The 26780-nt window shown below is 34.7% G+C and overlaps 1 protein-coding gene across 4 annotated transcripts in view; it reads right to left on the bottom strand.

Moving 5' to 3' along the window:
• The window catches only part of GABRB2 (gamma-aminobutyric acid type A receptor subunit beta2), a 154658-nt gene that overhangs the window by 79088 nt on the left and 48790 nt on the right, over positions 1-26780 (bottom strand). The window lies entirely within an intron of this gene.

The raw sequence follows: 26780 nt of genomic DNA, 5'->3' as shown, positions 1-26780 counted from the left end.
TCTTTAAAAAGCTATCCACTGCCATAGCCGAATCTCTAAGCATAATCTTTGAAAAATCTTTCAGGACCAGCTCCTTGCCTAACCTATGGTCACAAGCCACGGTCATCCCCATCTTCAAAAAGGGAGACCCCAGCCTAGTTGAAAATTACAGACCAATCTCCTTATGCTGCGTCACCTGTAAAGTCATGGATTCAATTATTAACCAATCCATTATCCTCCACTTAGAGACAAACAACCTACTCCCCAATAAACAATTTGGTTTCAGAAAAAAACTATCCTGTAATCTGCAACTCTTACAGTGCAAAAGCATATGGACTACACAACTCAATCAGGGCAAAACAATAGACGGAATCTACATAGACTTCTGTGAAGCCTTTGATTCAGTGGTACACGACAAACTACTCCTAAAACTAAAATCTGATGGTATCTCTGGACAACTGCATAACTGGATAGAAGCATTCCTGTCAAACAGACAACAAATGGTCAAAATTGGAAACGTCCTATCAAATTCTGTACCTGTCAATAGTGGTGTCTCACAAGGCAGTGTTCTAGGACCAACTCTCTTCATACTCTGCATAAATGACCTCTGTGATCATATTAAGAGCAACTGCGTTCTTTTCGCTGATGATGTAAAGCTGTTCAATACCACAGACAATACTGTTACCCTTCAAAAAGATCTTGACTATGTATCAGAATGGTCAAAAAAATGGCAATTTCAAATCTCAACAAATAAATGCTCTGTCTTACATACTGGCAAAAATATATATCAGAAAATAAAATACAAGCTGAATAGTCAAGATCTTGTTGATGATCCAAGCTCTGTAAAGGACCTTGGAATACTCATCTCTAATGATCTAAGTGCTAGAGCCCACTGTAGCTACATAGCCAAAAAAGCATAAAGAGTTGTCAACCTCATCCTACATAGCTTTTTCTCTGGTAATATCACACTACTAACTAGAGCATACAAAACATTTGCTAGACCAATACTCGAATACAGCTCATCAGTCTGGAACCCACATTACGTATCTGATATTAGCACAATTGAGAAAGTCCAGAAATATTTCACAAGAAGAGTTCTCCACTCCTCTACTCATTGTAGAATGCCTTATGCCACCAGACTTGAAATTCTAGACCTAGAAAACCTTGAATTACGCTGTCTTCGGTCTGATCTAAGTATGGTATATAAAATCATACATTGCAATGACTTACCTATCAATGAATACTTCAGCTTCAACCATACAACACAAGAGCACACAATGGATACAAACTCAAGGTTAACCGCACCAAACTTGATTGCAGGAAATATGACTTCAGCAACAGAGTGCTCAATGTCTGGAATAATCTACCTGACTCTGTGGTTTCTTCCCCAAACTCCAAAAACTTTAACCTTAGACTGTCTACTATTGACCTCACCCCTTTCCTAAGAGGTCTGTCGGGGGCGTGCATAAGCGCACCAACGTGCCTACCGTCCCTGTCCTATTGTTTCTTTTATTTTTCTTATAAGTACCCATTTCATGTATTCATAACTATGTATATACTTATATCTATTATCTTGTAAGTGATTGACAAATCAAATAAATAAATAAAATAAAAAAGCTAATGCTATCCTAAGTTGTATTAACAGAGGGATACAGTCAAGATCAAGGGAGGTACTAATACCACTCTATAAAGCCTGGAAATAAGGAGAAACTTTCTGACAGTGAGAACAATCAACCAATGGAAGCTTGCCCTCGGAAGTTGTGGGAGCGCCATCCCTTGAGACTTTCAAGAAGAGATTGGACCGCCATTTGTCAGAAATGGTGTAGGGTCTCCCGCTTGGGTGGGGGGTTGGACTAGATGACCTACAAGGTCCCTTCCAACTCTGAATATTTGTATCTATCTGTTTAAGTAAATATTTGTCAAGTTTGTAGAATCATTTTTCAATTTATTTATTTTTATTTATTTATTTGATTTGCCAATCACTTACAAGATAATAGGTATAAGTATAAATATGAGTAAGAATACAGGAAATAGGTATGAATAAATGGGGACAATAGGACAGGGATGGTAGGCATGATTGTGCATGCCCCTTACAGACCTCTTCGGAATGCGGTGAGGTTAATAGTGGATAGTTTAAGGTTAAAGGAGTGGACGTTAGCGGATGAAACAATAGAGTCAGTGATTAATTTGTGCTATTTTGTATAGCATCTCTCAGGAGCACAATACCTCTACCCCCAATAATTGGAAAATATGATATTGTCACTTATTTATTATTTATAATAATTGTTTTGATATTCTCTCCCAGAGTATAGAAAATCAGTGAAAGCAAGTAATGATTTTTGAAAATCAATCTGCGGTTTTGGAATTCTTAGAGCAGTATTTTTCAAACTTGGAAACTTTAAGATGTGTGCACTTCAACTCCCAGAATTTTCCAGCCCAGCATACAGTATGGGAACATCTTAATCAAATAGCATAATACTAGCATTAGCAAGACATTGGTTCTTTGCTTAAACTGTGCAGCTGGCCAGCAGTTTAAAAATGTTATTTAAAAATAACATTGTTATGATTGTTTCCCCTCCAAAAAAGATTACAATTCATTTACCAAATCTCAGAAGATCAAAAAATATTGGAAACATAGTAAAAATAATGTCCCCTTAAGGTGAGGTTCAGTCCTCTATAGTTTCATAGACAGATCTATGTAGTTATTTTAGCAACAATAGGGAAAAGATTTCACATTGCCTTCTTCCAGTTGGGTAGAATCCCATAATGCCCTGGAGATTTCTAATAGTGCCCTGGGACTGTTCCCTTCTTTCTGCCAGGCTCAAGTTTTCTTTAACAAGATTTATTAACAGGGAAAGGGATTAGGTTACAGATATTTCAGCAAATGAATTGCTTTCATTTTTGAACCTAACTTATTTTTCAGCTCATTAGGGCAGACATTCCTTCAATTTTTTTTCTAACAATCCTTGTCTGAACTGGTTGACTGGCTGGCTGCTTGTTTCCTAGACAACTGAGGGATGTGCAGGTGTCTGTTAATGTTTTCTTAACTGTCTCTGGAATTCTTATTGGGCAGTGAAAACAGTATCATTAGATCCCTTAAATATTCTCCAGAATCAAACATTTAAAATACTTTTTTCTTTTTTAATATAACCACATATTCTAAAACTCCCATTCATTATTTTAAAATAGCTCAGACATACATCAAGCTCAAGCTGCTAATCAGCAGCCTTCCTACTGATCTATCAGTATAATTTTTTTCTGCACTTGACTGCATTTGATCAGAAGACTTTTATTAGAATCATTATCAGGAATTATCAATGCATAAAGACTGAGTATTGTCTTGTGATTATTTTCTCTCGTGCATGGAGAAATCAGCTTTGAAGAAAAATGTTTTGGCTTTTTTTTCTATTGTCTTTAATTTGCTGAATGTTGAAAACAAATAGAATAATTCTGTCTCAAAACCCCTTGTGAAAAATCTAAGTGATTTTGTTTTCACTATTTGCAACAATCACATAAGTAGCAGTTTACAAAACTCCAGAATTTTATTATTTCAATTTATATTATTCTGGGATCGTCTCACAGCAACTGCCTTTCATCTCATTCTCTGTCTTAGACAAAAAATGTCTTTTATGTGAGGCTTTTCACTTTTAATTAATTTTACAATTTATTTGCAATTTTTACCTTATCATTTTGTGTTCTGCATTTTTAAAGGTCTCCTGTGAACTCTTTGATATTATATATCCTCATTTGAAGTGAACAAAGAAATCAAAATATTTAAAGCAACAAAGACAATTAACATTATTTGTTGAAGTCACTTGAGTGATTGGACAGGCAGGCTCTAAAATTATGCAAACATTTTAAGGGCACATTTCTTGCTAAACAGCCTAGGGTTTTGGGGATTTTGGTTTTGGGATATTTTAAAATCACCTTTTGGGGGGATGGAGTAACAGTAATGTGTTAGCAAGCTTATCTTTTACCTAGTTTTTAGCTAACCAGTCCATTCGTTTATAGCTTATTCATTGCTATTGTGAAAGTTGTTGTATCAAGAGATATTTTGTCACTTAAACCAGATGACCCAAACATAACACTACACAATAGGCTTCATGCTAAAGTATAATTTCATCCTCATCTCTCCATTTCAGTTGTCCTTTACTTAATACTCGATAGCTATTCTCCAATTCAGGGACAGCACATAATCTAAAATCAAACATTTCTTCAATTATTAATGTGGTATGAATGAAGTCTGATTTTAGCAGAATATATTTATGCCTGGCAAGAACACAAGTGCACAGATCTATTGATGTATAATCAGTAAAAGTTGGCTTCACAGCTCTTGGACCATCCGGTTTAAGTGACAAAATAGCTTATTGGCTCAGCTATACCAGTGATAAGCCAGGAGGTGAAGCCAGAAGGAGGTTGCTGTATAACCTAGATAACACCCCTGGGCACATGTTCAGGTTAAAGATCAACATGGAATAAAACTAAACAAATGAACCAATAAAAGACCTTGTTTGAACTGATTATGTTAAGCTGTAGAATGCACTTAGAAAAGTGGGAATCCCAGAAAATCTTGATTTCCTCATGAGGCAACTATATGTAGATCAAGAAGCCATAGTATGCAAAGAACGTGGTGAATCAGATGAGTTCCAAGTAAAACAAAGCTGTATGTTCTCCTCTCATTTATTCAACCTTCATACTGAATATGTATTAAGGGAAGCTGGATTGGAAGATGAGAGTAGTTTTAAAACTGGAATAATAAACATCAGTAACCTGCACCATTCTGGTACTACTATAATAGCCAAAATCGCAAAGGATTTGCAAACTCTAGTAATAAAGGACAAGGAGCATAATAAAACATGGGATTAAAATTAAATATAGACAAAACCAAACTACTGATATCAAGCACAATAGCCAACTTTAGAATTGACAATAAAGATATGAAAGTGGTAAATAACTTCTGCCTTTTAGGATCAGCCATCAACAATAAAGGAATAAGTTGTCAAGACATACGCCATTGATTAGCACTTGGTGGAATTGCAATTAAGGCCTTGAAAATATACTTAAATGCTATCATTTGTTTGTACCTACAAAAATCTGAATCATGCAAGCATGGTATTCCCTGTGACATGCTATGAAAGCACAAGCTGGACTTTGAAGAAGTAGGATAGGAAGATATTACTTTAGAACTTTGGTGTTGGAGAAGGCTCCTAATGGACAGCCAAGAAAACAAAAATGGATAATTCAACAAATGAAGTCACCCCAGGCACAAATGACCAGACTCAAATTATTCTACTTATTATGTGAAGATCTAGCTTTCTAGTGAAAGCTGTAATCCTAGGAAGGTGAAGGGAAAGAATAAAAGAGGATGTCCACCAGCAAAGTGGATGGGCCCAATTTCAGTGGGAAGACTGCACCATTCAATGATGAAAGAACAGGTTTGGGACAGAGAGAAGAAATTTGTCATGGAGAAAAAAATATCTATTTGGAAAGAAAGGAAGGAAGGAAGGAAGGAAGGAAGGAAGGAAGGAAGGAAGGAAGGAAGGAAGAGAATTGTATAAGATGCAGTTCTAATTTTTGAATTTGCTAAATGAATCCTATTTAAGTTTCAGATTAGTTGAATGAAAAAGAGTAAAATATATTCAAACTTAGAAATTTTCAATTTAATTATATAAATTAGCATTTTGGTATTATCCTAGCTCATTTATTCTTGGTCCAACAGTTTCCATAACAAATTTCTTTAATATTCCTCTAGTATCAGAAATATGCTATGCATGTTTAGGACATGTTTTTCTTGCTAACATTCCATCTTTATTAGTCTAAAAATCTTCTAATTTTACTTTACATTCCTTTTCTTCACTGCCCAATTTAATTCATCAGCATCGTCATGTCCATGACAGCTGGTGAAAACTATGGCTAATAGCTTCCCACTACTATCAGTGCAGAATATTTCAAGTTTTTAAACAACTGTGATGTCCTTCCAAATATTATACATATTATGGTTCTCTCCCCATTTTTTATTAGCCACTGAAACACAGCTTGTACCTTTTCATTTCTAGCTGAGCTTATTTAAACTTCCTCTCCAATTAGAAATATGCATCTAAAGTTTAGGATCTTAATTCATACATCTAATAAAAATTGCAGTTCAAAAAAAATGCTGAAATGAATGTGTTAATCTTTAAAATGCTACAAGGGTGATCGAGGAAAGAAAAAATTAACTGTTGGGCCATGCCACATATGTCAGCGAAACAAATTCTTGATGAAAATTAAATTCTTCATTCAGCATGAATTATCAGTCTGAGCCACCTCAAAATTAATCAAGAATTACAGCTAAGAAAGATAAAAGTTTCAGATTTTATTTATTATTTCTAGGTGTAGATAGTTCTAAAATCAGTGGGGAGATACAGTATAAAATTTGTGGCATGTAGAAGAATATTTTCAGCTAAAAAAATTCTACAAGAAAAGTAGGAAAAAAATGTAAAGCAAAAAGAGGAAGATGTTTAGCCAGCTACAAGAAATGTTTGGAAGCTATGATGTTTCCAACAAATGAGGTTTTACAACTGACTAACTACTGACATGCGATATTCGCTTTTTATCCAAAAAGTTTTTTATTTTTTTATTTTTTACATATCTCTTCACGTGAGCAACGTGGTTCCAGATTACAACATTTATACATAGTCATACTTATATTTCCATCTATCTTATATAATATCACCTAACGTCATTATCCATTCCATTCATCTTTAAATAAATTTCCATTTCATATTTCAATTCATTAATTCAATATCAATATCATTTTATCCACACATAAATTTTCCAATCTTTATCCCCTATTATTTCCATTTTCAGCTTACCACCTATTTTCTTTTACATTATACATCATTATCCCTAATTTTCTCTAGACCGATATATAATAAACAATCTAAAAAGAGTAAAAATAAAATAAAGCTAATATATTTAGGATCCACATGGTATATCCCCTATGTAATCTATGTAATTTAATATATATTTTTTAATCATAGTAAAGTATTCTCATTATACTGTACATTTCTATTATCCATTAAATAATCAACTGTATATTTTAATATATACATACACACACACACACAAACACCAAATAAAGCTTTTCTTATATATAATTATGTAATAATCATGTTTTTTCTTTCTTTCCACTTAGCCAAAATTTATCTATATATTTTAATAAATTTTCATTCCCCTATTTTTAATCCTTAAGAATACTCTCATTATAAATATATTATATTCCCATATAATCCCTTTTAATTTATCATATTTTCTATTTTCTCATATCCTTTATATAATCAATTATTCCAACAAAAAAACAAAAACAAAAAATAGTGAGTTAGATTTCCCTTTTGGCTTCCATGACCTATAATTCACATTTTAACTTTCCCCAAATTTAACGTATTCTCTGTTTTTCTAATATCATTTAAATAGTCAATTACATACTTTAGGGTATGTATATATAAAAAGGAAAGGATTCATAACAGTAAAATTTATATATGGTTTATATATTTATATATTGGTTTTCTTAAGTTTTCGCGGGTACTTACATGTATGGTATTCAGCTTTGTTTGGGTATTTCCCACGTCATTATGGTTTTGCTTTTAAAGTTGTAGCAACATTTCGGCAGAATCTCATCTGCCATCATCAGGCTTCTGTATTGTGTTCATCTGTTCGTCTGTGAGTCAGACTTTCACAGCCGTTTCAGTTTCAATTAAAACTGAAACAGCTGTGAAAGTCTGACTCACATTTTCCCACATCATTATGGTTGTGCTTTTAAACAAACAAACACACACACACACACATATAATCTTGAAATATTTCCAGCAACTTTTAAACTTCAAGTTTCCCCAATCTATGTTTCTAGTAAAAAGTACCAATATACATTCAAATGTGGTATTCCCCCTTATACTATCCCTAACCCCTATCTCTAAATCTCTTGGCCTTATCATTTTTTTAAATTTTAGCCAGCTTTCCCTTTTCCAGGTTTCCCGGGTCTTTCTTCTTTTTTCCTTCTAATATAATTTGTATTTCCCTCTGCCCATCAGCCATGATTTCCCCTGCCCTTCTCTGTTCTCTTTTTTGGGGGGTTTCTTCTTGTATAATTCCTTCTTCTTCTGCTTAGTCTTGGGAATGTTTTCTCTTTTATTTGTTGCCTCTGTCATCAATATCTCTGTTTTAGGTCTTTTCATGTCTTTTGGCAGTGGCCCTTGTTCTCCATATTCATCTGGGCTGCTTTCTTTCTCGTTTAACTCCTCCTCTCTGGACTTGTTCTTCTACGGGCTGCAACACCATTACTTTGCCAGCAACTTTTCCAGTAGTATCATTCTTTCTTTTAACATTTCTCTCACAGTTTGCAGTTCCGACTAAAATTCTTTGCTTATTTCTTCCATTTCTTTAATCTGTTGAGTTATTCTTTATTTTCAAGTTTTTCTGTTATGGTTCTTGCCAAAAGTCTCCGTTTATCTCACTCTTTCTTTGTTCTATTTTTTTTTTGTTACAGTCAACATCAAACAGTCCCAAAATGTTACATTCATTTATACTTTGCTGGAGCCCCCACTTTTTAAAAACTTCCAGGGTTCTTGTTAATCTTTTATTCCATTTCTTTTCTCTTTCACATATTTATATGACCAGTAATTTTCCATAAGGACATAGAAGAGGAAATATCTTTAACAATTAGGTGGCGCTCTATATTGCTTCCACTTTTCAAAGTTCTTTTTTTTAAATTCTCTTTTCCGTAGTATTAACATTAAATTTTGACCATTCCAGATATGTCCAGCATTTTATCCAATGCCTAATTAGTGCCCAATTCTGTGTATTATTCCAAATTTAATCTCTGGTTTCATATAGTCCTTTTATTTCCAGTTTTTTATTTACTTTATATTTTCCTCTTATTTCCCATTCACCACTACCACTCTTCCAAACGAGGGCTCTTTCTTTCTGCTTTTCGGGGTTGTCAAAAAGAGTGTTCAATGTTTTTATCCAGTTACACGCTGCTTACTACTTCACCACTCCAGCACAAACGTAAGTCCTGGCAGCTTCCTGTCTTCAAGACAGCCATTAGACTGCCATTTCTCCCTGTCTTCTAGGGGAGTATACCAAGCCAGGGAGGGAAGATGCAGCTCCCCTCGACCCAGCTGGTAGTCTCCTCTTCTTCCTCCACCCTTACAAGGTGGATCAGATGTTTCCAGTCCCCCACGGACACTTCCAACAGAGCAAGCACGGATCAAAGTCACACACAATCGCAGTCTCTGGTCCGTCTTCAACGGAAGGGCCACCAGAAGTCCCAAATGCGATATTCTCTATTTTGTTATTTGAATTTCTAAATAACTGCACATAAATGGTATATATGCCCAAATTTGAAGAAAGATGTGCCATGTAAATATTTTATTGGCCTATGAGTTCGCTGAAGCATATTGCACAAATCACTTAGGGATTTATCCAAACATATTATATGATTTAAACTGGGGTGCTTCAACATTTGCATGTAACATGATATGCAAACACAGTAGGTAGGTACATATTTAAGAGGTATAAATAATTAGGGCACTATCCCTGAGCAGATTCCCCCCCTTAATTATTTTCCTATACCTTTTTATTCTCTCATGTTTTGTCCTAAGTGATTAGTATGCTGGAAAAAAAGCATGGGTTTAACATAAAAGGATGTTACATATGGAATTCCACTTGACACACTGAATTTCCAAATATTTTCCAAGGTCTATTACATTTATTTTAATAGCATCTTGTAAATTCATATTGTCAAGAAGTAATTGGATTTTTCAGCATCATCATCAACACATATAATTGCAATCTATGGACAAATAAATACTAGGAAATTTTCAAGTATTTACATCCTCAAAATAATCTCTATAGAATATTAGTCTGAATTATATAATGAATAGCCTACTGAGGTTGCATTCATTAATAAACATTAATGACCAAAACTATCATCCATTTATGAACAAATGTTTTCATAGCTCATCCTTAGGCAACTGTCAGTTCAATGGAAAGAAGAAGAGACTGAGGTTTTGGAAAAGGAATTCATTTCTGAGTTCTGAAGCAACTTCAGTTTTACTCACTGCAATTTCTTTTGCCTTCCTTTGAACAACTTTAAAATAAGGTTATTTAAATATCCAAAAATATGGCCATTAGAAGAAGTAAGACCGAGCAATCTTTGAATGATTATCCTACTTTACACTTTAGAAATGTGCTTTAAACATAAAAATCTAAGACAGCAAATATTACTAGATACTGGGCCTGAAATTACAACTCCTATCTCCTGTCTTTGATTTTCTTACATTTGCATCTATAAAACCACTTTGAAATCCATACACATAAGAATACAGATGGATTATTTGAGAACCTAGAGAGATAATGATGAGTTTGTGCATGAGATGAAATGCTTATCAAAAAGAGTTCTGTAAACCTAGACTATAGTATTAAACCTCACCCCCCGAACCGGCTTTCTGAGACTGTTTAGTGGCATTGCTTGCTTACATGGCTTCTTATGTTTTAGAAAAACAAAACCTCAGTACATGTTTTCAGTATAATTCATATTTTATTTACAAAGAGGAAAAACAATTTACCATAAAAACATATACTAGTAGAACATTTTCTTGTAATAAAACTATTGTAGCATCTTAAATAATATAAACCTTTTTTCACATAAGCATTCACATTTTTGTGAAAGTAGACGTAAACCATACGATCTTATGTAAAATTAATTTCCAGGTACCACTTGCTTTTTTGTTGATTTTATATTTTATAAATTTTATTTTGATTTTATATTTTAATTGATTTTATATTTTATCTTTTCATAGTTAGAAGTTGTAGAGCAATATTCACTACTACAGTGAAAAGAAACATTTGAGAGTACTTCCAGATACATGATTTATAGAACTACCAATCAAAATATATTTGCAGTTGGTTTGCTGTTCCTTCCTACAGATTTTCTGAGTAAGAAAAAAATATAGTAGTAGTAGGAAACTATGTATCAATTACAAATAGAATTCCATTGAGAATTCATGGAAAACTAGTCATTCCTGAAGGAGCAGGGACAGCATAATGCATGGGTGTCAAACTCATGTTGTCACAGCAGTGTCATGTGATGTATCGGGACTTTTTTCTCCTTCGCTAAACCGGGCGTGGCCAGCACGTGATGCATCCGGCCCATGGGCCAGGAATTTGACAGCCCTGCCATAATGGCAGAGATAGGTTCTAGATTCTGGCAGTGTAGTCTCTGCAGTAAAAGAAGAGATCATGAATAGACTGCAGGAACTGAGATTTTTGTGCTTAGCTTGTGAGTTGAACAGCTGAAAGTTCAATCAAGTTTACAGCCATAATGCAGCCTATATGGATATAAGACTCACCTGAGCCCATTTCTTTTTTTAAAAATAAACTTTATTAATTTTACAATTAAAACAGACAAACAACACGTACATAAATGTGAAAAAGAAAAAAGAAACAAAAAAGAAAAGTAGAAAGAAAAATCAGAAAACAATTAAAAACACTTTCGTCCTCCACAGTTTGTGGGACCTTATTTTCAACCTTATTTTATACCCGCTATACAATTGATCCTTGTGCGAATATATATATATATATATATATATATATATATATATATATATATATATATATATATATATATATATATATATATATATATATAATTACCATTATAATATATCTTCTTTTTCCCTCCCTTTATTGTTTAATCGATATTTGTTCTATCCATTCATACCAGCAATTCCAGCTGTCATTGATGAGCCCATTTCTTAAGCAGTTTTAACTAATTTACAGCTAAAGAGAGAGTAGCAGGATAAGAAAATTCCACTTGGTGAATCAATGTTCTTTCAGGTTTACAAAGGGAAAAAGTATTTAAAGATTTAAAAACATTTAGCCAAAAAAACCTTAACTGGAAGAAGGTATAAAAAAGCTTTAAAATGGATACAGGATACAGTTATTTTTAAAGATTACTTTTGGGTGAAAGTTCTTTTGAACAGATTGGAATTAAAATAGAGAAATAAACTGGACTTTGTGGATTATTATTTTTTTTACCATTAAGGAATGCAGACAACTGATGGATGTTACAAAACAAAAACATAAAGGTATTATCATCCAGAGTGGGATGTTGGCTATAAATTTAGAGATGCTGACTGTGAGCCTGACTGTAACTACAGAATGCTACTTGATATAAAAGAATTAAGGGCATTGGAAGACAAAATGGGGTGGGGGAGAAAGGAAGCTTGTTTGAGAAACATTCATTTTGAGGTAATAATATTATAATGGCAACCACCAGAAAAGCTGTAAAATTAGTAGGGGGTTAAGGATATATAGAGCAACCTGCAGCGAGAGGAATTATACCACATTTGATTCAGAAAATATTTGAGCAACTGAACAGTAAGTTAGCTGAATTATTTGATAATAAACTGACAGCTTTTGAAAGAGAATGGATGAAGGATGAAAGAGGAGATGAAATGAGAATTTAAGAAGATGAAAGAGTCTGTTAAACGACTTTCTGGAGATGTAAAACAAATTGGTTTAAATTTTGGGTTTGAGTAAGAAATTAGAGACAGTGAGTTGTGAAGAGAACTAAATAATTTGACTCTATTGGAATTGAGACAGAAGGAATGTTGTTTAAGATTTAGAGCAATTCTAGGGGATTCTGATAAATATATTGGAAAAAAGTTTACTAAAGCTTTTGAAAAAATTTTGGACTTGAATAAGAAGGCTATAGAAAAAAGTTGCTAAAATCTATACAATAAATGCAAGGTTTGTGAGGATAGGAAATGTTCCAAGGGATGTTTGGAACTGTTGGGGAGGAAGTTAATTTGCATGGGAGTAAGATTATTGGGCATTTATGCCCTAAATGAGGATAAAGTAATGTTCTGTAAAGGACTTTTGGAGATATTAATATGTTTCTATTATGAAAATTAGTGTCTGATAGGAATTGGAATAGCAATAGCAATAGCATTTAGACTTATATACTGCCTCACAGTGCTTTACAGCCCCCTCTAGTGGTTTTTCAGAGTCATCATATTGCTCCCAACAATTTGGGTCCTCATTTTACCTACCTTGATGGAAGACTGAGTCAACCTTGAGCCAGTGACAATGAAGCTGCTGACAGTTGGCAGTATTAGCCTGCAATACTGCATTTTAACCACTGCGCCTCCAAGCTCTTTAGAGTGATCTCTAAATAAAACAGAGTGATCTCCACACAGTGGGCTAGAGCTTCTGATATTAAAATAACTCAAGGCAAATTACCAAAAGTTTTCTTAGATATGAAGGACAATTTAGGGCTGGTTGATATATGGACACAGAAAAATGGCGATTTGAGAAAGCACACCTATTTTTCTGAAAGTCATGGATCCTTTTCAAGTATAGACATAAGTTTGATTTCAAAGAACATGGCCACTAAGGTTTCTAAAATAGAGATATTTCAAAAAACTTCTTTGCATCATAATTGTTATTTTAATTTATAAAATAAAATTTAGTTCTTTTAGATGGATACAAAACAAAACGTTGCTACAGAAAGAATCAATAGGGTAGGAGCTCTTTTTGATGATATAAAGAGAAAAAAAGACATTTCCAGAAAAGAAAAACATTTTTTCAACAAATTAATCTCTTACAACAACATTTGTCTATGTTAAGAGTATGAGAAATGTAAATAAAAAAATGAATTATGCAAAGCAAAGAAATAATAACGAAGTGTGCAAATCAATCAGGGGAATGCCTGGTATATAAATTATGAAAAGAAAAAGAAAAGAAAATGATATTGAAACTCCAAGAGGGAGATAATGTATTAATGGATAACACAGCCATACAAAGCACATTCTATCAATATTATTTAAATCTCTATAAAGGAAGTGATATATATCTCTGTAGAGATAATTGATCAATATCTAAAGAAACAAAATTTACCAAGGACTAGAGAGGAACAGGGTCTAATTATATATAGACTTATAATGATAAGGAAAGTTTTTGAAGCTGTAAAAAGGATTGAATGAGAAAGGTATCTGGACCAGATGGATTAATAGGTTCTTATTATAAATATTTTGATGATGAACATTTGCAACATTTACAAAACACAATGAAATCAATCTTGCAAGGAATAAAGATGCCAAAGAATTGTAAAGAGATCAATATAGCACTAGAACCAAAGAGGTACAAAATTAGACTTTAACAAAGATTTTAATGATTTAAATTTTTTTAGATGTTTCATATTGAGAATATGGAATAAATACAAACTCAGACTGTGCCAAAAAATACCTTAGAGCCTAAAAAAGCATTTTATATATGAGAAATAGTAGGCAAAAACAAATGGCTAACTTATGGTAAGTACAGGAATTTTGTCAAGGGGAATATAAACTAAAATCAAAAGAACTAGTAGTAACACTGAGTCTGAAACAGAATTGTGTACAAATGATAACATGCATGTAATTACTAAAGTATAAAAATGTATTGAAATTTGAAACAGAAGAACAAGTGAAAGAATGTATAAGAAACATTTTGATTGTAATACACAGATTGAACAGTGGATAAATATGTGGTTGAAGGAATTGAAATTTACTCTTTGTTATAATCTTAAAGATAATTTTTATAAAGTGATGTGCTGTTGGTCACCAGAGAAATTGTCTACAATGTATAAAGGCACTTCAATTTTATACAGCAAATGTGAACTACAAGAAAGAATATTTTATCACAGTTGTTAGACTTGAAAAAAAAGCTAGAAAATTCTGGATTCAAATACTCATATGATTCAGAAGATTTTAAAGATTATTAGGCACTGTCCACAATGGAGGAATGGTTGGTGAAAATGAACTTGCTGAGATGGCTAAATTGACTTCTTTGATCAGAGAAAAGATAATGTCTACATTTATTGCTGAGTGGAACCCTTCTTCTGAACCAGCCATAGAACTGTTGTTAAGTCAAAACAACTAGCCACGAATATTAAAATGTTAATAATAAAGACAAGTAAAAACTCCAAAGTTCACTTCTGAAATGTTTCATTACCTCTTATCTAAAAAGGATAAGCCGCCACCAAAATCACCAACTAAACACAAGCCTTTGCTTGCCTTTTATCAGCATGACTTGCCCCCCACACCCGTTTTCAATTATTTATTTATTTATTTATTTATTTATTTTTATTTGATTTGTCAATCACTTACAAGATAATAGGTATAAGTATATACATAGTTATGAATACATGAAATGGGTACATATAAGAAAAATAAAAGAAACAATAGGACAGGGACCGTAGGCACGTTGGTGCGCTTATGCACGCCCCTGACAGACCTCTTAGGAAAGGGGTGAGGTCAATAGTAGACAGTCTAAGGTTAAAGTTTTTGAGGTTTGGGGAAGAAACCGCAGAGTCAGGTAGAGTATTCCAGACATTGACCACTCTGTTGCTGAAGTTGTATTTCCTGCAATCAAGTTTGGTGCAGCTAACCTTGAGTTTGTATCCATTGTGTGCTCTTGTGTTGTTATGGTTGAAGCTGAAGTATTCATTGACAGGTAAGTCATTGCAATGTATGATTTTATATAGATACTTAGATCAGATCGAAGACAGCGTAATTCAAGGTTTTCTAGGTCTATAATTTCAAGTCTGGTGGCATAAGGTATTCTACAACGAGTAGAGAAGTGGAGAACTCTTCTTGTGAAATATTTCTGGACTTTCTCAACTGTGTTAATATCAGATACGTAATGTGGGTTCCAGACTGATGAGCTGTATTCAAATATTGGTCTAGCAAATGTTTTGTATGCCCTAGTTAGTAGTGTGATGTTAACAGAGAAAAAGCTACGTAGGATTAGGTTAACAACTCTTAATGCCTTTTTGGCTATGTAGTTACAGTGGGCTCTAGCACTTAGATCATTAGAGATGAGTATTCCAAGGTCCTTTACAGAGCTTGGATCATCAACAAGGTCTTGACTATTCAGCTTGTATTTTATTTTCTGATATTTTTTGCCAATATGTAAGTCAGAGCATTTATCTGTTGAGATTTGAAGTTGCCATTTTTTTGACCATTCTGATACATAGTCAAGATCTTTTTGAAGGGTAGCAGTATTGTCTGTGGTATTGAACAGCTTTACATCATCAGTGAAAAGAACGCAGTTGCTCTTAATATGATCACAGAGGTCATTTATGTAGAGTATGAAGAGAGTTGGTCCTAGAACACTGCCTTGGGGGACACCACTATTGACAGGTACAGAATTTGATGGGCCACTCCCAATTTTGACCATTTGTTGTCTGTTTGACAGGAATGCTTCTATCCAGTTATGCAGTTGTCCAGAGATACCATCAGATTTTAGTTTTAGGAGTAGTTTGTCGTGTACCACTGAATCAAAGGCATTACAGAAGTCTATGTAGATTGCGTCTATTGTTTTGCCCTGATCGAGTTGTGTAGTCCATATGCTTTTGCAGTGTAAGAGTTGCAGATTACATGATAGTTTTTTTCCTGAAACCAAATTGTTTATTGGGGAGTAGGTTGTTTGTCTCTAAGTGGAGGATAATGGATTGGTTAATAATTGAATCCATGACTTTACAGGTGACGCAGCATAAGGAGATTGGTCTGTAATTTTCAACTAGGCTGGGGTTTCCCTTTTTGAAGATGGGGATGACCGTGGCTTGTGACCATAGTTTTGGCAAGGAGCTGATCCTGAAAGATTGTTCAAAGATTATGGCAGTGGATAGCTTTTTTAAGAAGTAAGCACATATTCCATCTGGTCCAATAGATAGCGATGGTTTTAGATTGCATAGTGCTTTTTCAACATTGTCTTCTGTAAAATCGATATGTATTAGATTATTGTAGTTGTCTGTGGTTCGACTAGGAAATACTGGGCATGAACCATTGCTGTTTACAAATACTGAGCCAAAGAATGTGTTAAAGATGTTGGCTTTAATGGTGTTGTCATCGCAGTCTTTACCATTAGGTCCTATCAGGGGTGGGATGGACCTTGAGTCTTTTAGTTTGTTGTTTACAAAATTGTAGAAAGCGCGGGTGGAATTGGTGCATAGAAGTGGGGATTCCATTGTTGTGATGATTTTTGTGTGGACGTATGTTGAGACAAAAGTCAATCATGTTGTGGTCACTGTTGGAAAAGGGGTCTTTAATTTGTATTACATAAATTGAATTCAAACTATTGCAGAAGATGAGATCGAGGCAGTTGTTTAGTCTAGTGTTGTTGGTTACTGGTTGTTCCAGTCCCAGATTTGTAACAGCATTGTAGAAAGTTGCGTGTATGGGTTCAGTTGTACATTCATTTAGGTTCCACCTCCTCTACGGATTTCACGATCTGATCAGTAAACATGATAATCTCTTACTGTGGTAATGGAGTCAGGGAGAGATGCATTGAGCCATGTTTCACAGACAAATATGATGTCGAATTTAGCCATATTTAGTAAGAGGAGAAATTCAGGTATTTTATTCACAAGGCTTCTTGCATTGAGTAGCTTGCATTTAAGGCCAGCAGTAGTTGGAATTGAGGTAGTTAGGGGCATGCGTGCCTAGTCTTGGGTGATGGTGGATTGGTTTGAGATAGGGTTGTGGTTGAAAGTTAAAGCTGAGTTGCGGGTTGTGTGACTTACTTTTGATACAGTCGGCATGTCAATGTACAGGTCCTTCTCTCCATTGTCTAGACTTTTTTGAGTTCAGTGTGGAGTACACGGGAGCAGGCACGTTGCTTAGGTCAGGGTGAGAATGGAGGTTCTTATGGTTGTTATTGCTTATGGCAAGTGAATTTATAGTATAAATGAATTTACGTTTGCTTGATTCATTTTTGCAAATGACCCTGCAGAAGCATGGGGTCACAGAGCCATCTCTGTTTTTGAGCTCTCGGCCAATGCGGGAAAACTGCTGGCCTTAAATGCAAACTACTCAATGCAAGAAGCCTCGTGAATAAAATACCTGAATTTTTCCTCCTACTAAATATGGCTAAATTCGACATTATATTTGTCTGTGAAACATGGCTCAATGCATCTCTCCCTGACTCCATTACCACAGTAAGAGACTATCATGTTTACCGATCAGATCGTGAAATTCGTAGAGGAGGTGGTGTTGCTATCTTCTATAAAAAGTCCTTACATCTAAAAAATATCCAAGTAACCCAGGAGCTTGCTCTTCCTGAGACCATCATCTGTGAACTATCCTTAAATATCACAATTCGATTCTTACTATGTTACAGAGCACCTGATTAGGACATCGAACATGTAAACAAGCTAAATACATTACTAACATGGGCTGCATCCTGCCCATACCCTTTTATCTTTCTTGGTGATTTCAATCTACCTCATATTGACTGGACCCTAAATGATTGTACAACTGAAATCATACACACAACCTTCTACAATGCTATTACAAATCTGGGACTGGAACAACTAGTAACCAACAACACTAGACTAAACAACTGCCTCGATCTCATCTTCTGCAATAGTTTGAATTTAATTTACGGAATACAAACTAAAGAACCCTTTTCCAGCAGTGACCACAATATGATTGACTTTTTTCTCAACATACGCCCACACAAAAATCACCACAATGATGTAATCCCCAATTGTAACTTCAAAAAAGGCAACTATGATCTTATAGACAACGATCTCTCATCCCTTGATTGGCAATCTCTATTCACTGGATGCAATACTGTTGAAGACCATTACAACATATTTTTACTTGAAGTCAAAAGAATCATCAAACTATATGTACCAACAACAACTCCCAAAACAAAACAAAAAAGCAGATTACCCATAACAATAAGGAAACTTCAATCCAAAAAGAGATCACTCTGGCGGAAAAACAAATCTGGTCACGTTGCCAATTTCAAAAGCCGATACAAAAATTTATGCCACCAGATAAAGACCGAATGCATCAATTATCACATTAAACAAGAGGAAAACCTTCTAAGCACCAATTCCACCTGTGCTTTTTACAATTTTGTAAACAACAAACTAAAAGACTCAAGGTCTATCCCACCCTTGATAGGACCTGATGGTAAAGACTGCAACAACGACACCATTAAAGCCAACATCTTTAAAACATTCTTCGGCTCAGTATTTGTAAACAGCAATGGATCATGCCCAGTATTTCCTAGCCGTACCACAGATAACAACAATGATCTAATACATATCGATTTTACAGAAGACAATGTTGAAAAAGCACTACGCAATCTAAAACCATCTCTATCTATTGGACCGGATGGAATATGTGCCTACTTCTTAAAAAAGCTATCCACTGCCATAGCCAAACCTCTAAGCATAATCTTTGAAAAATCTTTCAGGACCAGCTCCTTGCCTAACCTATGGTCACAAGCCACAGTCATCCCCATCTTCAAAAAGAGAGACCCAAGCCTAGTTGAAAATTACAGAACAATCTCCTTATGCTGCGTCACCTGTAAAGTCATGGAATCAATTATTAACCAATCCATCATCCTCCACTTAGAGACAAACAACCTACTCTCCAATAAACAATTTGGTTTCATAAAAAAACTATCCTGTAATCTGCAACTCTTACACTGCAAAAACATATGGACGACACAACTCGACCTGGGCAAAGCAATAGACGCAATCTACATAGACTTCTGTAAAGCCTTTGATTCAGTGGTACACGACAAACTACTCCTAAAAATAAAATCCTATGGTATCTCTGGACAACTGAATAACTGGATAGAAGCATTCCTGGCAAACAGACAACAAATGGTCAAAATTGGGAGCGTCCTATCAAATTCTGTACCTGTCAATAGTGGTGTCCCCCAAGGCAGTATTCTAGGACCAACTCTCTTCATACTCTACATAAATGACCTCTGTGATCATATTAAGAGCAATTGCATTCTTTTCGCTGATGATGTAAAGATGTTCAATACCACAGACAATACTGCTACCCTACAAAAAGATCTGGACTATGTATCAGAATGGTCAAACAAATGGCAACTTCAAATCTCAACAAATAAATGCTCTGTCTTACATATTGGAAAAAAAATCAGAAAATAAAATACAAGCTGAATAGTCAAGATCTTGTTGATGACCCAAGCTCTGTAAAGGACCTTGGAATACTCACCTCTAATGATCTAAGTGCTAGAGCCCACTGCAACTACATAGCCAAAAAGGCATTAAGAGTTGTTAACCTAATCCTACGTAGCTTTTTCTCTGGTAATATCACACTACTAACCACACTGCTAGACCAATACTCGAATACAGTTCATCAGTCTGGAACCCACATTACGTATCTGATATTAGCACAATTGAGAAAGTCCAGAAATATTTCACAAGAAGAGTTCTCCACTCCTCTACTCGTTGTAGAATACCTTATGCCACCAGACTTGAAATTCTAGAACTAGAAAACCTTGAATTACGCCGTCTTCGGTCTGATTTAAGCATGGTATATAAAATCATACATTGCAATGTCCTACCTGTCAGTGAATACTTCAGCTTCAACTATAACAACACAAGAGCAAACAATAGATACAAACTCAAAGTTAACCGCACCAAACTTGATTGCAGTTCCAGACTGATGAACTGTATTCGATTGCAGGAAATACGACTTCAACAATAGACTGGTCAATGTCTGGAATACTCTACCCGACTGTGTAGTTTCTTCCCCAAACCCCAAAAACTTTAACCTTAGACTGTCTACTATTGACCTCACCCCTTTCCTAAGAGGTCTGTAGGGGCGTGCATAAGCGCACCATCGTGCCTACCGTCCCTGTCCTATTGTTTCTCTTATTCTTCTTTTATTTTTCTTATATGTACCCATTTCATGTATTCACAACTATGTATACACTTATACTTATTATCTTGTAAACAATTGGCAAATCAAATAAATAAAAAAATAAAAATAAATAAAATGTCAAGTATTTCATCAGGGGAGATGGTTGATGCTTGATAATCACTGATGATGTTTCGGACAGTTGTGATGTCATCACTGTCATTGATGTCCTCTCGACCAAATAAGATGACATTTGGACGTTTCTGTTCATGCTCAACAGCTTCTCTGATGAGGATTGGGATATCATTATTTGTCTGGCTTATGTTCTTTGTGGAATGGGTGATGGATTGTGTTGTGGTTGTTGGGTAGAGATGTGGTTTGTAGCTATTGGATGTTCAGGTTTTTGCATTGTGTCTTTTTTTTCAAGGTTGGATAATGTTTCTTTTAAGGAGGCCAGGGATGCTACTATGGTGTCAAGGGATGTTATTCATGTTTCTATGGTATCAACTCTTTCAAACAGATCCAGTTTGGGTCTGCATGATTTGCAGAGATATGGAAACTCATTGGATGATTCTAGGTATTGAATCGTTTGCTCGGGTAATCCCAAGCAGTCATGATGAGAGTATTTGTTACACAGAGAACATTTGATGGAGTTTTCATTATCCTTTAGAATTTTGTAGCATTTAAGGCATGTGCAGGAGTCTTGTGGTTCATTGGTGGGGATTACTTTCTCTTTAGGTTGTGGTTTGGCATTGGAGTTTTTTCTTGGCATGGTAGGTTTGTTAAGATGGTACGTTGATTAAATTAATTAATGGAACAATTTTGGGTAATCAATATAGCCAATATAACACCAATCAATCAATTACAATAATCTCTCTAGTCAAATAATTTTCCTACGCAACAATCAGCCTAATCAATTAATTACACTAATCGCTAATCAATTAATTACACTAATCATTAATCACACTGTTCAATTAAATTCACTAAATCACTAATTTTACTAATCAATTAAATTACATGAATCTTGATCTTTTAAACTAATCAGTAATCACACTATTTGCACTAAACACTCTAATCACAATAATCAATTAAAACGATAAATCAATTAAACCATTAATGAAATATTTTATAGAAATTGATTATCTAATCATTGATATAGGTAATGATGTAGAAAAGTTGTAAGTTTTGAGGTGATGAATTAATCAGTGTTTGATTAAAGTAATGAGGTAGTATTGAGAGTCTGCAAGGAAAGGGTTGTTTTACTAGCAGCTGTTATTTACTGGGTGGGAGGAATTTATTGCTCTGATGCTATTACTCTGTAAACAATAGGCTGTAACAAGATGTTCAAAGCACGCTGGATTTTTGAAAGAGAGCAAAACTCGCTGAATTAAAACTACAGTCAATATGTCTCTGAATAAGATTGTTTTCCAAAAGTTCTTCAAGTTGAGTAGTAGTAAAAATACAGTCCAGAAATTTGGGTTAACCAATCCAATCTGTCCTTTACTTTTAAAGTTACTTCTAGTTGCAATATCTTTTTTTTCTTTTTTAACTAAATCTGACAGTCACTCCAGATCGTTAATCGCAGCTATTTTCCTCCTTTGAGTCCCACTTTCCAAGGAAAATTCCACTGCAGAAATTGGAGTGATTTTTAACAAGATTAAGCACGCTGTTACAAGATCTTTCCTTTCTTTTTCACTTCTGTCTCAGCTGCCTTCCTGGCTTCGATTCAGCCATGCTGGAAATTCTCTTTTTAGTTTGGATGGAGGGGTTTTCTTCGGGTCAGTCGAGGAGACTCTCCTGTCCTCGCGACCACCGAAGCATTCCTCTGCCGTCCAGGGTGACTTTCGGCTCCTAAGAGCCTCAGGGCTTTCTCTTCCCTCCTTGTTTCTCCCTGCCAGCTGTCCAATGTGGCTCCAGGGAAACTGTGTGGGGGATATTAATGGAAACACGTTGTCTGGCGTGGAAGATACTTCTATCAGCTGTGTGAGGGATTTAAATGAAGGCACGTTGTTTGCACTCAGCTGGCTCCAAGTGATCCAGTTCAAGAGCTCCACCAGTGTGGTTAATAGGGCTCGATGGAAAGAGCTTCACTTCTCTGGGGAAGGAGAGGAGGGCTCCGGATCAACTAGCAGGAGCTCCGCCAGCATTATTAGGGCTCCACGGCTTCAGAATCCAGCGTTTTTGGGCTTGTTTTTTGGGCTCTGGTTTACTCACGGTTATTGGTGCAGGCAGCAGTTTTAAAAGTGATTTCTGGTGCAGGTGGTGGCTTTATAGGGAGATAGTGCTCCAGGAGCGAGAGCCTTACCTTCCTAGTTGGGCGCCACCATTTTCAAGAAGTCCTTTTATCCTGAAAGAAACTATGCTTCAGAGGAGTAAGAAACTTCATCCAATTAAAACTTCCATAGTTGACACATACAACCGTAGCTGAAACTTTTATGGGGTGGTGGTGGTAGTATCAGCACTTTGTATTTATGGTTTTAATCTTCTATAAAGGTCAGGAAAGTGGAACCATGTTATTCAATGTCCAAAAAATAGTTTTGTGAAAATGCATAATATACACATGGTTAAAATGTGAATTTTAACATGTCTATTCAAAACTGGCAATACTGACAAAAAAAAGAGATTTTCATCCACCTTTCTTAATACTAAACTATCTAGCTAGGTTGCTTTTCCTGGTTATCTTGGCCCAAAATGCTCATCTTTGGGAATTATATGCTCTTTTTGGGATACAGCATAACATTTTCAATTGGCTCTATTTCAGCATCATTTGCCAACAGCACAATATTTTATTTTTCTAGCCAAACAATTCCCATTATAAAATACTGGAACACTTGTGATTATTAAAAGTAACCAATTTCCTTTATAATGGAAAATATTATTGAATTAGTTCCATCTTAAAATGAAACAGATCCATTAATTCACTCATAAATGAGGTCATGCTGCTGTTTACAAATGTTAAGAAAGAATATAATGTCTGCATTCTTACAGTTTGTAGTATTAATACGTGTGGAGGTTGTTGACTCAAATGTTAACTCACTAGTTCAATAGTATCAGACAGGCCACTTAATTTCAGTTTAAGTTACTGAGAGATGTAAAAAAATGAGGTATCTTAAATTGTTTTGAATCAGTTAAGAAAACCTCTAGAAATATAATGAGTTATATATTTATTTGATTATTTATTGATTTGTTTGTATATAAAATTTAAATTGCTGCCCATCTCAAAATAAAGTGACTCTGAATGGCATACAATAAGATTAAAAATAATTAATACATAACAATTATTAAATAAAAATAAAAAACTGAGCTGAGAGAGAACTGAATATATTAATAACAACAGAGCCATCTCAATATCTCGCCAGTTCCTTTGATTTATTCCTCTCAAATATGAATCAGATTTCAGATTCTTTCTAAAAAAAAAATCGGTTTTTTTTCTCGAAAAAAGTTGTATTCAGACATTTATTCCGACAAAGCAAAGAAAGCTGAAAGAACATGCTATTTTCATTGCACATCCCAAGGCACTTTAACAAATAATAATCTAGTAATTAGTGCTGTTGAGGTAATTCCCCGTTAGGAGAATGAGGGCACACAGGGAGACGTAGTAAGAGTGATGTTGAATAACACACGACCAGCACACAGATACACTGAATAGTAAAATGTAGGTTTTACTTCCAAGTAAACGGTTAAGCAAAGTCCAACAAGCAGTCCAAGTCACACACGGTTATAGCAGTCAGTTTTCAGTCTAGGAATAATCCAAATAATAAAGTCCAGTATCATACACAGTTCAGTAACAGATTTACAGCAATCCAAGAAGAACGACGATCAGCAACAGTCAATAGGAAAAAATGCAGGTACCAAAAACAGCGAACATCAGAACATCTAGCAACAACAGAACAGAACAACCCAGGTTTCTGGCTCCATCTTATGGCTGTTTGAGGAACCACACCCAATTACAATTTTAGCATTCCCTTAAAGAGACAGTATTAAATGTCTATCCTGGTTTATATATTTCCAACCCAACTGTTAGGTGACTATCAATTCCTAACAAGTGCTATCTTTCAATATCTACAATATATTTTTATATAATGATAAAAGAAAAAGAAAAGTCTGCATGTTGTTCCTTTCCCTGTAGTTTGAATTTTGACATCTCCCTCTGGTCCTGTAAATATACTTCCCATCTGTTCATACAGCTGGAAGATTAAAATGAAGTGGACATTTGCACAGATATGTGGCAGTATACAGGGCAACTGGAAGTCACTCATATATTTAGATGGAAAGTAAAGAAGAAACACACATGCCCAAATTTAATCACAGTATATTGCCATATTATTGTATTCCCATTCTTTTCCTCTTAATTGTATACCATGACCAACACCAAAACATGATTGCAAAAATATTTTATTGCAAAGTTTTTAATTGATTATTCTTAAAGCAGAGTGAAAATGCCCCTGGCCTTGGATAGCATTCATATTCCATATCAAAGCTCTAGCTGAATTCTGAAAAGGATTTTTAAAAAAATGTTTAGGGAAGAAAAAGATATCTAAATATTAAATGCAGAAAATTTATTCCAAACTTATTTTGATATAAATCATGCTGTTTTCAACAATACATACCTTTGCAATAATATTGGAATCTTGAATGTCATTGTTTTTAAATATAAATCTGATATTACAAGGAAGTGCTTTAACATTAGGCTTAGTTTGTATTGTGGGTGCCTTCAAAGTCAGTATTCAGTCCTATGACTAGTCCCTGCAATTTTATTGGCAAGGCTTTTCAGAAGTGGCTTGCAAGCATATCCTACCTAAGGCTGACAGAAAGTGACTGGCCCAAGATCACCCAGTTGGTTTCATCTAATCCTAAAGCAGGACTAAAATTTACAGTCTCCTGGTTTCTAGCCTGATGCCTGAACCACTATAACAAAACTGGTTGTCTAACTTAGATTAAGGAGACCATACTAGTCACATAAATTAGCAGTCACTTTTTTGATGGCACTGCTTCTAGAGAGTTAAATCAACCTTCCGCAGTCTGTTGTCCTTCAGATGTGTCAGACTTCCACAATTCCTAGAGGAAATGCATTTGTGCTGCTAAAATCTAACACATCTGGACAGCAATCTGATGGGAGAAGGCTCAGAGAAGACTAAGTTTTTAATCTGCCTTGTTAATACAATATTTTTGCCTAATTAGATTAGATGGATTAGAAAATAGGTTTTTTTTTTCTTTTGCCCAGTTTTTATAAACCCATTGAAGTTTATGTACATGTCAAATGCTAAGACACTGCATGAAGAAAGTACTACATTAAAGAAAAACCAATAAGTTTTCTCTTTTCTGATGGTTCTTCCTATATGTAAAATTTTACTTCCCTGTTTTTACAAGTCTCAAAGTATATAGGTGGATTCATGTAAGGATTTTATGTTGAGTCATTTTGTGACTCACTTATATGTTCTGCGACAAAGACAGGTCTGATAATCCATACAATTCTTGGCTGTAAAATGTGTGTGTGTGTGTGTGTGTTTTAAAATTTAGAGACAAGATGTGTCAAGAAATGCTAAATACTTTCTTGGCTTTTGTATAATCTTCAATTTCAAATTATCCCCAGGTGCATTTTTCATACCATATTGGGAAGTACATATGTAGGGGACATTTGGGGACAAATAAGAAGGCAGATGAATGAGTTAAGAAAATATTTTCTTGACACTTTATAAAAAAAAAAATCTCCCTATCCCAAGAATGAATATACATATTACTGTTTTGTAACAAGAAAGCATCTTTGCTACAGAACTCTTATTTTGAAATTCACATACATCAAACCATTCTCAATATTCTGCCACAGTATAATTCTGATATATATTTTCAGCTGTTACATATAAATTTTGGTTTGCTGCTGCTGTTTCGCAATTTTTTATTGTGTGACAAGAACCATTTAAAATAAAAAAGAGGTATCATCTTCCGATCCATTTTTATTCCCTTTTAAACATTACTAATATACTAGCACATAGCAAGTGGCAATAATATAGGGAAAAAATAAAGATAATAAGTTCTTTTCTCCCCCCCCCTCAATGGTTAAGTAAAGTTAAGCAAATAGTTAAGCACATG

Source organism: Notechis scutatus, chromosome 2 (genome assembly GCF_049901735.1).
Source record: "Notechis scutatus isolate UNSWTSFEM ecotype Mainland chromosome 2, rNotScu1.2, whole genome shotgun sequence".
NCBI lineage: Eukaryota > Metazoa > Chordata > Lepidosauria > Squamata > Elapidae > Notechis > Notechis scutatus.
This window is presented reverse-complemented; position numbering and strand designations above follow the sequence as displayed.